The following is a 16,143-nucleotide window of genomic DNA, read 5'->3' on the forward strand; positions in this document are numbered from 1 at the left end:
TTTCCTCATATGGAAAGTAGAGGATCGTTACTGGCGCCTGGCATGGCGATGTTGTGGGGATTAAATGAGATGACGTTTTGGAGTGCCTGTCACAACACCTGACACGTAGCAAAAGCACTCAGTGAGCTGTAGCTACTAGTAGCAGCAGTGAGCCTAGTAGAGCTGCAGTGATTGTGAACTTGGTGATGGAGATAAGAAAAGAGCCACCAACATTTACCACTCAGTGTGCAGTAGGGCTAGTGGCATTGTCACTGATACTGATTGAGCCCGTGTGGCTAGTACCAGATAAGCTGAAGGACAACCTTCTGGATGAAAATGTAATTGAGAAAGCATGTAATAAGTCTGAGATATATACATATCTCAGTATATGATATATATGTATATGTATACTATATACATACAGTGAGTGACCCGTAAGTATTATAAGGGGGAGGAGCAACGAATGATTTACATAGAGCATCAACACATCAGATATTCATGTGCTGGGCACTGAGGATAGAAAGATGCAGAAGACAAGGTCCTGTCCTCAAGTCTGCTCCACTCTGGTGTGTGTGTGTGTGTGTGTGTGTGTGTGTGTGTGTGTGTGTGTTTGTGTGTGTACGTGCATGCGTGTGCATGTGCACAAATGCGTATGTTGGAGTGGAAGGAGCCAGAGCAGCAAACTTAGTGTGGTGAGAAGTTGAGGGATGAACTCAGCTATCAAGTTGTTCCCTCCTTGGATGGTGTCCAGGGCTGGTCTCACGTTCCCACCCCAGGGAGTTTATAATCAGATGGAGAGGATAGATAAGGGAAAGCTCCAGTGGCATTTCTCGAACAGTACTGTTCAACAGCAATGGTACATCTAAGTTAAAGTTTTCTAGGAGCTGCATTTAAAAAGGTAAAAAAGAGGCGCCTGGGTGGCTCAGTCGGTTAAGCGTCCGACTTCGGCTCAGGTCACGATCGCGGTCCGTGAGTGCGAGCCCCACGTTGGGCTCTGTGCTGACTGCTTAGAGCCTGGAGCCTGTTTCAGATTCTGTGTCTCCCTCTCTCTCTGACCCTCCCCCGTTCATGCTCTGTCTTTCTCTGTCTCAAAAATAAATAAACGTTAAAAAAAAAATTAAAAAAATAAAAAGGTAAAAAAAAAAAGATGGGATTAATTTTAATAAGATATTTTGTTCAAGCCAATATATCCAAAACATATAATCTATAAAATTATTAATGAGATACTTTGCCTTTTTTTTTTTAACTGTCTTTGAAATGCAGTATTCACTTAAACTCACAGCACATCTCCATTTGGACAAGCACTCAGTAGGTCCATGAGGTTAATGGCTGCCTTACTGACAGTTCTAGACTAAGCTACTCAAAGTGTGGTCCTCAGTCTCATAGTATAGGTGTCCCCTATTCTTGGGGTCCCTTGCTCACCTGGGTCCCGTACTCACCTCCCTTCATTTTCACAAGATCCTTGGTGAATCACCAAAGCTTGAGATGCACTGCCTGGTGATTTGAAAAGCTGGTTATTTGAGCTCACACACACCCTCACCTTTAATCATAACTGTGCTGTACATTTCCTTAGCATAGTTTAGGTAAACCATCTTATCATAACCAGACCAAAGGTAGGGTTCATTTTAGCCCTTGTTGGAATTAGTGGCATCTCATTAGGTTTTTGTAAATCAGATGGTTGAGTTATTTTAGTGAAAAATGAAGGAAGGGTAGAGCCGAAGATGAGACAGGGACAACTTTTCATTCAACAATGACACTACCATTGTCATCATAGCTATTTTTTTTTGGACATATGTTTTGAGAGGGAAAAAGAGGAGGAGAGAGAGTGAGAGGGTCTGGTTAGTTTCCTAACTCATGGGTTTTTCATTATGTCAGAGTCCTTCCCCCTGGGGTTGACTTCACTGGCACATGACCTTAGAAGGTCCTGGCCTTTGCTTTGATGCTCTGCAGTGTGGAAATTCTTAATAATTTTGAACAAGAGGTCCCAAATTTTCATTTTGCACTGGGCCCTGCAGATTTTGTACCTCGTTCTGTGCTCCTCTAAGTGTGTTCTTAATAGTCACCTGCACCTGTAAGAGAGTAAATGGATTAGGTAGGGTTTGGGAGGAGCTAATACTGTCTTTCACTTCCCCATTGCTATGATCTCTTTATAGCCTGAGAAATTAAAAAGAGATAATCCTGGCCTTGGGGGGAATTGGGCTCAATGACGCATTAGACAAGGTGTTTTAAAACCAGTTTTCTGTGAAGGCTAAATGCTAGAATTGTATAACAAAACACCATTCACCACATGACAAAGGGGCAGTTCCTAAATCAACGCGTAAAAGCAGTCCCACCCTCCCCACCATCTCCACCAGGTTTACCATTATCTACCCACACTGTTGGAACCATGTTCAGATACATCTGGGCAATGCCAGTGAGTCAGCTGGACCCATCCATGTTGAAGTTTTATATGGGAGAAAGTTAAATGTTCACTTGCTTCTATTTTGTCAGGATTTTAATAATGAAGTGTAATAATAAATAAAGTGTAGAAGTATATTGGTAGTTTTAGGGCTCAGACCTGAAATCAAATGCTTTGAGACCTGCAAAAGCCCTTGAGTTTTAATACTAACCTGCTTGGTACAATTTGTAATGCCTTAAACTCAAAGTTTGATCCCTGGATCCACAATGTTGGCCTCACCTGGGGCTGGTTAGACATGCAGATCTTGGGCCCCACCTCAGACTGGCTGAATAATCTGCATTTTCAAAAGATCCTCAGGGGACTTATGTGCATTGGTAAGGTTAAGGAGTGCTGTAAGCATGTACCCAACATCTGGTTATCTTGGTTGAGGGGTGGGGTAGCAAGAAATTTAACCCATTTCCGAGACCTCCCAGAGAATTATGGGGAAGCAAGGGCTCTCAAAGAGTGGTCCCCAGGTGGCCGGCATCAGCATCACCTGGGCACTTGTTGCAAATACATATCCTCAGGCCCTTCCTGATCCTCTGAATCAAAGACCCTGGAGGTGGGAGCCCAGCAATCTGGGTCTTAAATCCTCCAGGTGATTCTGACGCGCAAAGTTTGAGAACCACTGCTAGAAAGTAACGGTAGTAGTGATGTAGGAAGACCTTTCAACTGATTGTACATTTTAGTTTTGAATGCTTTGTTTTGTCAAGTGGAGTCCAGTGTAAAATCGGGCAGTTTCGCAAGGCAACAGAGCAATTCTAACTTGGGAAGAAACCATCAGGCTCCAAGACTGATTTAACTGTTAGTTGAAATTTATTTTTATTTTCAAGGGCGATTTGAACAAGGAAAGTGGCTAGAAAGAAACTAAATCATTGAAAAAAATAAAGTGAATGAAATGACCTGGGATTAATGAGCCCAGGGGTGCAAAGAGCGAAAGGAAAAACAGTCGATCTCCATTTTATTTCTGTAAATAGTGAGAGGGCCTCGTCGTAAGGGCTTACCCAGAACAGGAAGAAGTTCTTTCTCTCTTGCCTCAGAGTGGCAGGCAGGGCCTTGTGTTCTTCATTCAGAACTTCTGGAGAATCTATTATGATGGATCTGATGCTGTGACAGACCGTGGGGTCCAGAGATGACCAAGGACCTCCATGATGCCAAGGAGGCTGCAGTCTCGTTGGGGAAGCTGATTAGTAGATCAGTAATTATAAATCACTGTAAGTTTCAAGAAGAGTTTGGGGGATGTCGGGTAGGGATTCCCAAGTGAAACTGGATGAGAGAGAGTCATTGAAACTTCCCTGCAGGTGGTCTCATGCCAGTGCAGCGTTCAACCAGCCAGGCCACCAGGTGGAGGGACGTGGGGGATGGCCCATGCACCCTGCACGTGCAATAATGAATGACTTATGTCACATACCATAAATCTGAGTGTTCTACAAATGCTTCTTCAGGGCCCACCTGCTATGTGCGACATTGCTCTAGGCCACAGGGATGCTTCAGTGAGCAAAACAGACAAAAATTTCTGTTGCCGGAGCTTCATTCTAGCTAGAATTGTATCTAGAGAGATTGTATTATATCAATCAGTTGTGTTGATGCATTCAGTTACATATTGTATCTAGAGGACTTCGGCAAAAATGATAAAAGCTAATGTTATATAATTCTACCAGAAAGGTGGAGAAATGGGAACTGGGGTGTGGAGTGGTATCAGAATCCTGTCTTGTCATCTTCCACACCAGCAATTTAGGTGTTTAACGTCTTAAGTTGAATAATTAAGAAGTAGCCGTAGAAGCATGTTCTTTAGCAATATGCAGGTTAATACCCGAAGAGATCGTTACAAGATCTTAAAGAGGAAGATTGAGGAGGACGAGGACCTGCTATTATTTAGCCTGAGCCTTGTAGAATATGTGATGTTCCAGGCATTGATTCATCCATTCGCAAATATTTATAGCCATATTAGAAGTGTGTGCCAGGCCCTGTTTGGGGGCATCTTGTGGAATTTGGCATCGGAGGCAGGGACTACCAGGAGAAGTCTGCAAGAGGATGACCTGTGCTTTGGGGGCCTGGGGTTGTTCTGGAGAGGGTGCACTTGTGTATGGAGTAGTTAGGACTGGCCTCACCATGAGTGGTACTTGAATGAAAATGGGAAGTTTGGGGACGCCTGGGTGGCTCAGTCAGTTAACTGTCTGACTTCGGCTCAGGTCATGATCTCACAGTCCATGAGTTTAAGCGCCTCATAGGGCTCTGTGCTGACAGCTGAGAGCCTGGAGCCTGCTTCAGATTCTGTGTCTCTTTCTCTCTCTGCTCCTCCTTCCCCGCTCGCACTCTGTCTCTCTCTCTCTCAAAAATAAACATTAAAAAAAAAAAAACTGAAAAAAAAAAAAGAAAATGGGAAGTTTGGCGAGAGGGAAGAGCTGTGTAGAAGTCTGGGGCAGAGACCTCCCAATGTGGGTGGGGCAGTGGCCCCTTCACAACCTAAGCTGGTGCTGAGGTCTGGAAGGGAGACTGGCGGGAAAGGAGGGAGACCAGAGGAAAATGGCTATGGTGTGCGGACCGCGTTGTCCTGCAAAGACTCTGGCTTTACCTCTCTGTAATAAGGGCAGCCACTGAACTTTGTTCGTGGAGTACTCCCCTGTGTCTTTAAAAAGAGACCTAGAGACCACACTTTGTAAATACTGATTTTAAATTAACAGAATAGGCAATCTTTTTCTTTACAATCAGTTGAGAAGGAAAGTAGTATCACTTGCAACACACACACACACACACACACACACACACACACGCCCCACACATTTGAATGCAAAGAAATGAAAGCTGAAGAACAAACTAGTGATGATTCAGAGGGAGCCCCCTATCACCTCCCTAAGGGGCTAGCAGCTTAGGACTCTGGTAACGCAGGCAGGGACTGGGTAACTGGAGTTGCCTTTGATTCATGCACTGACCCCATCCATCCATCCTTCCTTCCCCCACCTGATCACTAGAGATTCTGGGAGCCTAGCGTCATCCAGGTGCAAATGTGAGTAAGCGTGTTCTCCCCTCGAGGATTGACAGTCCAGGCAAAGAGGCTAGATTAGGGCTTGCAGGTGTACATGGGAGCACCTGGTGAAAGTGGCTCTTGGGCACAATATTGCACAGCAGACACCATCTGGCAGGGATGGTCTTCTCGTCACAGCAGATTGTTATTTGGTGCTGAAGGAGCTCTCATGTTCCTTAGAAAAATGCCTTTCTAGCCTATTCACAACCTTTGCCTTTATTCCATGATCACCAAACACTTTTCAGATACCTAATTTAGTTTGTGGGCACCTTGATCATGAGACAAGGTTCACTGGATAGTGGTAAAACACCAACACCACTTTTATTGGAAAAGAATAGACGTTCTCTTGTTAATGGGGTTTATATGACTCCATTCCCTTAGCCCCTTATCAACCTTGAGTGAACTGATAAAATCAAATTTCTGAACCTTGAATTATGAGGACTGGACCTTTGCCAACAAACATGTGTTGAATGGCTCAGTGTATAAAGTGCAGGGACTTTGGAACATTCCTCCAGAAATGTTCTGTCCGTCTTCCCCACCGTGAGTACAAATGTCCAAGTGTATGCCTATGGCCACAGATGTGACACTGACAGCCACAGAAGGACACAGCACAATAATACCCAGCACTGTATCCCATGAAATGGGCTCTCTGAAGAAGGGGCCAAAATATCCCAAACATCAACACAGGGCTATGCAGAGATGTTAGGTGAGGTCTGGATACAGTGTCTAACAGAATAAGTACACAGTTGATAATAAGTGAGTGAATGAGTGAATTGGTATGAAGAGTCCAATTTATCTGTTATAAAGAGGAAGACATTTCTTTGTGTTGTACACAAAGGATTTCTTTAAAATCCTTCTTGTGTTCAGGGGCACCTGGGTGGCTTAGTCTGTTAGGTGTCTGACTTCAGCTCAGGTCATGATCTCACAGTTCGTGGGTTCAAGCCCCATGTCCGGCTCTGTGCTGACAGGTCAGAGCCTGGAGCCTGCTTCAGATTCTGTGACTCCCTCTCTCTCTGCCCCTCCCCCACTCTTGCTCTGACTCTCTCTGAAAAATAAACAAACATTAAAAAAAAATCCTTCTTGTGTTTCTGGTGTCTACAACCAATTAAGTATTTTACTATGTTCCTTATTCAAATAAGGAATTTTGATTGCATGTTTCTATAGGTAAATGAACATAAAAGAGAATCATTTCATGTTAGCTTTGTCATGGGAGAGAACATATCACCTGAAATGAAGAGACACAGGATTTCACTCTCTGTGTTGCTGTGACCAAGTTTCTTTACTTTTCAGGAAATACTATCATTGAAGATAAAATGAATCATTTAGGCTCCAAAGTCTTTTTTTTAAAAATATTTTTAATGTTTATTTATTCTTGAGATAGAGACACAGAATGTGAGTGGGGGAGGGGCAGAGAGAGAGGGAGATGAAGAATCTGAAGCAGGCTCTGGGCTTTGAGCTGTCAGCACAGAGCCTGATGGGGAGCTCGAACCCACAAACCGTGAGATCACGACCTGAGCCAAACTCAGCCACCCAACCGACTGAGCCACTCAGGCGCCCCTAGGCTCCAAGGTCTTTTTTCTTTTTTAATATGAAATTTATTGTCAAATTGGTTTCCATACAACACCCAGTTCTCATCCCAACAGGTGCCCTCCTCAATACCCATCACCCACCTTCCCCTCCCTCCCACCCACCATCAACCCTCAGGTTGTTCTCAGTTTTTAAAAATTTTTTTAATGTTTTTATTTATTTTTGAGACAGAGAGAGACAGAGCACGAGTGGGAGAGGGGCAGAGAGAGGGGGAGACACAGAATCCAAAACAGACTCCAGGATCTGAGCTGTCAGCACAGAGCCCTATGCGGGGCTCGAACTCACAGACTGTGAGATCGTGACCTGAGCTGAAGTCAGACGCTCAACCGACTGAGCCACCCAGGTGCCCCTGTTCTCAGTTTTTAAGAGTCTTTTATGATTTGGCTCCCTCCCTCTCTAACCTTTTTTTTTTTTCCTTCCCCTCCCCCATGGTCTTCTGGTAAGTTTCTCAGGGTCCACATAAGAGTGAAAACATATGGTATCTGTCTTTTTCTGTATGACTTATTTCACTTAGCATAACATTCTCCAGTTCCATCCACATTGCTACAAAAGGCCAGATTTCATTCTTTCTCATTGCCACGTAGTATTCCATTGTATATATAAACCACAATTTCTTTATTCTTTCATCATTTGATGGACATTTAGGCTCTTTCCATAATTTGGCTATTGTTGAGAGTGCTGCTGTAAACATTGGGGTACAAGTGCCCCTATGCATCAGCACTCCTGTATCCCTTGGGTAAATTCCTAACAGTGCTATTGCTGGGTCATAGGGTAGATCTATTTTTAATTTTTTGAGGAACCTCCACACTGTTTTCCAGAGTGGCTGCACCAGTTTGCATTCCCACCAACAGTGCAAGAGGGTTCCGATTTCTCTACATCCTCTCCAGCATCTATAGTCTTCTGATTTGTTCATTTTAGCCACTCTGACTGGCGTGAGGTGGTATCTGAGTGTGGTTTTGATTTGTATTTCCCTGATGAGGAGCGACGTTGAGCATCTTTTCATGTGCCTGTTGGCCCTTAGGATGTCTTCTTTAGAGAAGTGTCTATTCATGTTTTCTGCCCATTTCTTCACTGGATTATTTGTTTTCGGGTGTGGAGTTTGGTGAGCTCTTTATAGATTTTGGATACTAGCCCTTTATCCGATATGTCATTTGCAAATATCCTTTCCCATTCCATTGGTTGCCTTTTAGTTTTGTTGATTGTTTCCTTTGCAGTGCAGGTTTTTATCTTCATGAGGTCCCCATAGTTCATTTTTGCTTTTAATTCCCTTGCCTTTGGAGATGTGTCAAATAAGAAATTTCTGTGGCTGAAGTTAGAGAGGTGTTCTCCTGTTTTCTCCTCTAGGGTTTTGATGGTTTTCTGTCTCACATTCTGGTCCTTTATCCATTTTGAGTTTATTTTTGTGAATGGTGTAAGAAGGTGGTCTAGTTTCATTCTTCTCCATGTTGCTGTCCAGTTCTCCCAACACCATTTGTTAAAGAGACTGTCTTTTTTCCATTGGATATTCTTTCCTGCTTTGTCAAAGATTAGTTGGCCATACTTTTGTGGGTCCAATTCTGGAGTCTCTATTCTATTCCATTGGTCTATGTGTCTGTTTTTGTGCCAATACCATGCTGTCTTGATGATTACAGCTTTGTAGTAGAGGCTAAAGTCTGAGATTATGATGCTTCCCACTTTGGTCTTCTTCAATATTAAAAAAAAGAGAGAGAGAACTGCAGGCCAATATCCCTAATGAATATGGATGCAAAAATTCTCAATAAGATACTAGCAAATCGAATTCAACAGCATATAAAAAGAATTATTCACCATGATCAAGTGGGATTCATGAGGTCAGGGGTGGTTCAACATTTGCAAATCAATCAATGTGATACATCACATTAATAAAAGAAAAGAAAAGAACCATATGATCCTGTCAATCGATGCAGAAAAAGCATTTGACAAAATTCAGCATCCTTTCTTAATAAAAACCCTCAAGAAATTCAGGATAGAAGGAACATACTTAAACATCATAAAAGCCATTTATGAAAAGCCCATAATTAATATCATCCTCAATGGGGAAAAACTGAGAGCTTTCCTCCTGAGATTAGGAACACGACAGGGATGTCCACTCTCACTGCTGTTGTTTAACAGTGTTGGAAGTTCTAGAATCAGCAATCAGACAACAAAAGGAAATCAAAGGCATCAAAATTGGCAAAGATGAAGTCAAGCCTTCACTTTTTGCAGATGTCATGATATTATACATGGAAAACCTGATAGACTCCACCAAAAATCTACTAGAACTGATACATGAATTCAGCAATGTCACAAGATACAAAATCAATGTACAGAAATCAGTTGCGTTCTTATACACTAATAATGAAGCAACAGAAAGACAAATAAAGAAAGTGATCCCATTCACAGTTGCACCAAGAATTATAAAATACCTAGGAATAAACCTAACCAAAGGTGTAAAAGATCTGTATGCTGAAAACTATAGAAAGCTTACTAAGGAAATTGAAGAAGATATAAAGAAATGGAAAAACATTCCGTGCTCATGGATTGGAGAAATAAATATTGTTAAAATGTCAATACTACCCAAAGCTATGTACACATTCAATGGAATCCCAATCAAAATTGCACCAGCATTCTTCTCGAAGCTAGAACAAGCAATCCTAAAATGTGTATGGAACCACAAAAGACCCCGAATAGCCAAAGTAATTTTGAAAAAGACCAAAGTGGGAGGCATCACAATCCAAGGTCTTAATTAAATTCCATGGTCTGACTTTAAAAGTATTTGTGTACCTCTTGCTCCCTCTGCTGGATGATAGGCTTTGAGCTTTGCTCTTATAATGACTTGTGTAGCTGTGGGATTTTCTTTTTTCTTTTGTACTTAAAAATTCCCAAGCTTATATGGAATTATAATTTGACTCGAGAGGTCCTTCAACTTAGTGGTTCCTGTCAGTGAGCGTCACATTGGAAATCTCCTGGGGGCTTGATATTATAGTCTAAGGATATCATTCAGGCTTTTACTGTGTTCACTGTTTCTGTCCTGGAGGATGGCATTTGGCCACTGTGTTTTCAAATTCAAGAATTGTGTTTTTAACCTAGGGACCGCTGCCTTAAATCATGGACATTTTAAGGAATGTATCAAAGTATTGGGCTAGGTCAGGGTATGGGCAACTCCTGTTTCTCCCGACTTGATCCTTCAAATAAGTCTACTTGGAACTTGCCTTCAAAGTCCTACCAAGTTTGGTGGCTCAGTCAGTTAAGCATCCAACTTCAGCTCAGGTCATGATCTCACTGTTCATGAGTTTGAGCCTCACAATGGGCTTGCTTCTGTCAGCGCAGAGCTGTTTCCCTCTCTCTCTGCCCCTCCCCTATTCTCTCTCTCAAAAATAAATAAATAAGGGGCCTCTGGCTGGCTCAGTCAGTTAAGTGGCTGACTTCAGCTCAGGTCACGATCTCACGGCTCATGGGTTCGAGCCCCACGTCGGGCTCTGTGCTGACAGCTCAGAGCCCAGAGCCTGCTTTGGATTCTGTGTCTCCCTCTCTCTCTCTGCCCCTTCCCTGCTCACATTCTGTCTCTCTCTCCTTCAAAAATAAATAAACATTAACAATTTTTTTTTAATTTTTTTTTTCAACATTTATTTATTTTTGGGACAGAGAGAGACAGAGCATGAACGGGGGAGGGGCAGAGAGAGAGGGAGACACAGAATCGGAAACAGGCTCCAGGCTCTGAGACATCAGCCCAGAGCCTGACGCGGGGCTCAAACTCACGGACCGCGAGATTGTGACCTGGCTGAAGTCGGACGCCCAACCGACTGCGCCACCCAGGCGCCCCAAACATTAACAATTTTTTAACTAAAAATAAATAAAGAAAACATTAAAAAATATATATGTATACACACACACAAAGTTCTACCAAGTTCTTTTAAGAGTATTGTGTGACTGAGTTGCTGTCGTACTCCTTTCTTTTATTTTACTCCAGACTCTTCCCACAACTCTTGCGGTTGTGGCTTTTGCAGCTTTTTGTGGCTCTTGCAGCTAACAGTGGGCCCTGAAAAAATGGGCCTAGAGGAGTGATTATTATCTAGGTCACTGTGGTTTAGAAATCCAGATCCATATGGATTTTACTGCAAAATTCAGATGCATGAATGAGTCCATGTTCTAATTTGCTTGGTATTCAGACCTTGTAAATGTTCCCTCCCAGATTCTCCTTTTCAAATCAGAAGTCCCTGCCCTCGTAACCCTTGGTCTTTGGCATTGTCTGCATCTGTCCTGGCCCCAGTCCTCCACTGCGCCTGGTCTGCATGGCAGAGTCACTACTGCAGTCCCACGGTCATGGTCAGTGGGGCTTTTACATCCCCTGTTCTTGTAGAACCTCAAAGTGAGGCAATGGTGAGATCAGGATTTTCAAATCCTCTTCTTCCGGGGCAGCTGGGTGGCTCAGTCGGTTAAGCATCCGACTTAGGCTCAGGTCATGATCTCGCAGTTCACGAGTTCCAACCCCGTGTCAGGCTCTGTGCTGACAGCTTGGACCCTGGAGCCTGTTTTAGATTCTGTGTCTCCCTCTCACTCTGCCCCTCCCTCGCTTGCACTCTGTCTCTCTCTCTCAAAAATAAATAAACACTAAAAAAAAAAAATCCTCCTCTTCCCTTAAGCTCTTTTATTAGGACACTTGTGTTAAAAAGAGAGAACTGATTTTAAAAATACTTATCCATCATGTGGAGCAGAGTTGCCTAAGTGGCAAGAAAGATACTTTAAAATCCTAGCCTCTGTTTTCATTGGTTAGATGAATTCAGAGGCTTCCCTGGGGGAGAATTGTGAGGCCAGAAGGTCTCCGTCCTGTATCCCCAGCCTCCAACCACTGTATCTGTAGGTGAGTAAGGGAAGCCTGCCCCCTAGCTTACACATTCAGACTCTCCTATGTATCTTTGTCAATTGTTGATGGAGTCATTACATTCAACTTGAACCATATGAAGTTGCTGTTTTTGTGAGTCAAACAAGTGGAATATTGGCAATTTCATATAGTTTGACTTATTTGGAACAAAACCTTCAGCCGGTACTTGATTTCAAGTAAGGGGTTAACTTCTTTGTTGTTAAAGGAGTTTGTACTCAATGGGCTGTTGTCGAAGGCTGTATTTTTATTTTTATATTTAGTGGAGAAGGAGACTTAAGGAAGAGAAGTGAAAATCTGGTGATTCCATTTTGATGGTTGTTTTTGCTACCACACATGTTATGCAAACTACTGTGATTTAAAGTTGCTACCATGCCTTGGGCATGAATTGCGAATGTTTGGTATTCCTTTATTCCCTCATGGGGCTATGTGAAAATTGATTCTTGTCCAACCTGAGAGCCCTGATCAGAAAAAAGAATATTGAGTTCAGGCCTAAGTTGCCTCTCTGGTCAGCAGGGGGCGCTCCTGCCCTTCATATCTAATAAAGGTTACCCTTTCCAAGACTCCAGGGGGAAACCCAAACTTATGAGTCACCATTATCTCCCTTCCCACTCTGTGCAAATAAGGCATTTTGCAAAGAACAGCATAATTTATTGCTGAGCACAGTTGACCAGTCATCCTGGAAAACATTTGGGAAACTCTACAGCTTTAAAAGTAAAATATCCTTTTTTTTATTTACAATTTTTTGCCCTGAGTATGAATTACCTGGGGGAAGAGCAGATACTTTTCAATCTTTCAAGTTATTACACCGGCGCTAAATTGTCCAGGTGTTCTTTAAATTAGCCGTGTTCATGTTTAGTACTTGGCAAGGGATCAAGAGCCATCTCAACTGTCAGAAAGATTCCCCCTTCACCTGGCAGAGATGATGTTATAGTTGGGCCTGTTTCTGCTGTAATTTCAACTCATTTCCTCCTAATGTCTGTAGACAAGGTTGGAAGATTTTTTTCTGCAAAGGCCAGATGGTCAATATTTTAAGCTTTATGGGCCAGAGAAACTCAGTTGTAACTATTCGGCTCCGCTGCCATAGCCCAAAGCTGCCACAGACAATGTGTAAACAAGTGGGTGTCTCTGCGTCCTAACTTTATTTATAATTCGGCCAACCTGTAGACATCTAAAAAACCAGTTAATATCTTCCATAGATCTGTTACTTTATCTTCTTTAGAAGCGTAAAATCTTTTCTCATTAACACTTGAATCATCAAATCTGAATGCCCACCGTCTGGTTCCACTCCTATGGAGATTGATACCTGGTCCTCCTTACAGCATTCCTGACCGGTGTCCCTGTGCCCCGCTTGCAAAGCTCAGGTTTTTCTGTTTTCCCCGTAAGAAAGGCAGCGCCCCAAAGAGCAGAGAGGGTGATGAAAGTCCACAGAAGTTTAAAAGGAGATAACGCAGCAATTTAGAAACTAGAGCTGCTGGATTTGTGAATTTTTCATCTTTTCATTCGCCACATCGTTTAATCCATATTTTAAAGGTAAGGTGCCACAGTATAAAATAACAGGTGCTGACTGGCCTGACGTATCCCAGGAAAATCTGGTTTCAGATTTTTCTAGGAGCTGATCCAAGAACATTTTTCTTTCTGCCTTTTGATCTGTTGAAAGATACACAAGATACTTGGATGCCTTGAGGACACAGATGCCAAGGTGGAAGTAAACTCTGTCAAGTTGTCTCGTGGAGGGAGCCAGCATTCAGAGAAGGGTTCATTGTAAGGGCAGGAACTAGGACTTTTGTGTCTCCTGCCTGATCGCAAACCCATCTTTGTACTTGGTGCATGGGTTCTGTCTCTTTCAAGTTTGAGTGGGTTTGGGGGAAACTGAGGTAACAGGATCTCTGCCTGCAGTTTCAGTCCCTCTTCACCTCCTTGCTTCTGATGGGGGTGTGGCTACATACCCCTCTCCCTTTCAGCAAAGAAACCTTCAGGTGGGGCCCCTGCAGAGCAAGCTAGAATGCTCCAAGTGCAGGAGAAGCTTTTACATCAAGATGTTGCTTGGAGGCCCCAAAAACAAAGCTGGGAGGCAGGAAGTGAATCTCTGAGAGGCCCCCAAGCCTCCCCTGCTGTGCACAGGAGTGCCTTCTCGAGATCCTTTGGATCCTGTGAGCATAGCAAAGCCACTTAGAAAGTTTTATTTCTAGAGGGTTATGGGAGTGGGCTCTGAATTCTCCCCCTTATGTGTTCCTGGTGGGTGAGGTGGGGAGGATCCAATTCTAAGCACTACCAGGAAGAAACTGGCAGAATGTATTTGGGTATCAAAGCCTTGAACTCAGCCTCTGACCCCACCCTCCGTGATTCCCCCACCTCAGGTGTCTGTGGGTCCCTCCCACCCAGCCTGCCCCGTGTCTGGACCCCAGATGGGTGTCCAGTTTGCCTAGAGGTGCAGGCTCCCAGCTTCCTTCTGCCACTTTCCTGCAGGCACCTTTCTGGAGGCTGTGGTTTTAACCCTTTGCCTGCTGTAAAAATGGTTAGCAGGCCTGTGCTTGTCACTGGGGGCTTATTTCTACGTTCTGCTTCCTGTGAGGGAACAGGGAGCAGACTCTGGACATCTGCTATTCGAAGGCAGCCCTCTTGTGGTCTGACACAGAACTCAGTCCTGGTCACTCTGACCTCTGGCTGGACCAGGAACAGTGTGGCTGGGGCAGAAGAGAGGAGTCCTGTCATCTCCTCTCTTGTCTTTTTAGCCTTAGATGCATCCATGCTAAAGGTGGGGGCAGAGGAGGAAGACTCCCGTAAACAGACTTCTTCTAGAACTTTCCAACCACCTAACATTGTAGAGGGAAGAGGAAGGGACAGTGAGAAATGGAATTACCCATGTCCCTACAACACGGCTCAGCCCCCTGATGAATGATTACATCATCCCATGCAGGAATGATCAAAGGTGCTACCTCCTTCCCAGAGCTGCCAGCCCACAGATGTGTAGCCTGTCCCAATTCAGCATTGTAGCAAGTATAGCTCATAAACTTTTAGGTGACTATTATCCTTGTGTGTATGTTAGAACTTTCTTTGAATAACTAAAAGATAAATACATTTAGATTTTCTGTAGCTTCCCCAAACACTTGAATTAATGAGTTTTCTTGAATGCCCTTTTTTGGTCTGCCAGCTGATTGTTGTTTTCAGAGGACACTAATGACAACCCAGATGTGATGGCTACAAAGCCCTACATTAAGGCAGCTTGCATTGCAAACCTGCCATTCAGGTAATGACTGCTGCCCTCTGGAAAAACAAGCTGGGCCTCACTAGGAGAAGGCCATGTGGCAATGCCTCGATACTTGAGAAGGGTGTGAGACCAGTCATAGGAGTTGACTTGGTGGAGACGAGCAGAAGGGTCATGGATGACTTTATGAAGTTTTTGTTGAGTGTGGGAGAAAATTTCAAGAGGGTGGAAAGAGCTTTACTGGAGAGATGTGCTTTCTTTTTGTCTCTCAGCTCAAATCAATTTCCTTATCATAACACCAGCAAAGGTGTAATTATTATGGCTGCCTACTATGATTATGGGCGACAGGAAGTACAGTTGGGCAAAGGGACGGTTTTGTGTATTTTCATTTCCTTCTCAGAAGCTCTGACTTCATGAACTTCCTTGTTTTGTCTTCCTAACAGTGGCTGGCTTCGGTGTAGACATGTGTCGGAAGCTTCATAAATACTTTCCGATTGGTTCTTAATTCCAACTCATGTGAATTTCTTGAAAACAAAGAGTGATAAAATCAATACCCAAGGGGCGCCTGGGTGGCTCAGTTGGTTGAGCGTCCGACTTCAGCTCAGGTCATGATCTCGCGGTCCGTGAGTTCGAGCCCCGCGTCGGGCTCTGGGCTGATGGCTCAGAGCCTGGAGCCTGCTTCCGATTCTGTGTCTCCCTCTCTCTCTGCCCCTCCCCCGTTCATGCTCTGTCTCTCTCTGTCTCAAAAATAAATAAATGTTAAAAAAAAAAAAATCAATACCCAAGATGAAAGTAACCAGTTCAAGCTGGTGTGGAATGAGACATAATTTCACAGAGTTATTACTGTTTTTCCGAGAACTTCAGCCATTATTTGGTCCACTCAGTAAAGAAATGGTCCTTGAGGAAAATTGAGGAAGAATTTTGTAAGTGAATACTCATTCGTAAATAGTAGCATACTTTTTAGTGCTGTGTTAGTTGCACGATGGACAACCTCTGACAGGCATTTTTATCCTCTCCAGTGAGTCTGGTTA

The 16,143-nt window shown here is 43.5% G+C and overlaps 1 long non-coding RNA gene across 6 annotated transcripts in view; it reads left to right on the forward strand.

Moving 5' to 3' along the window:
• LOC121044970 (uncharacterized) overlaps window positions 1-16,143 on the forward strand; it is a 149,969-nt gene that overhangs the window by 69,199 nt on the left and 64,627 nt on the right. The window lies entirely within an intron of this gene.

This window comes from Herpailurus yagouaroundi, unplaced genomic scaffold (genome assembly GCF_014898765.1).
Source record: "Herpailurus yagouaroundi ecotype Mexico unplaced genomic scaffold, PumYag 189, whole genome shotgun sequence".
In the NCBI taxonomy this organism is placed as follows: domain Eukaryota; kingdom Metazoa; phylum Chordata; class Mammalia; order Carnivora; family Felidae; genus Herpailurus; species Herpailurus yagouaroundi.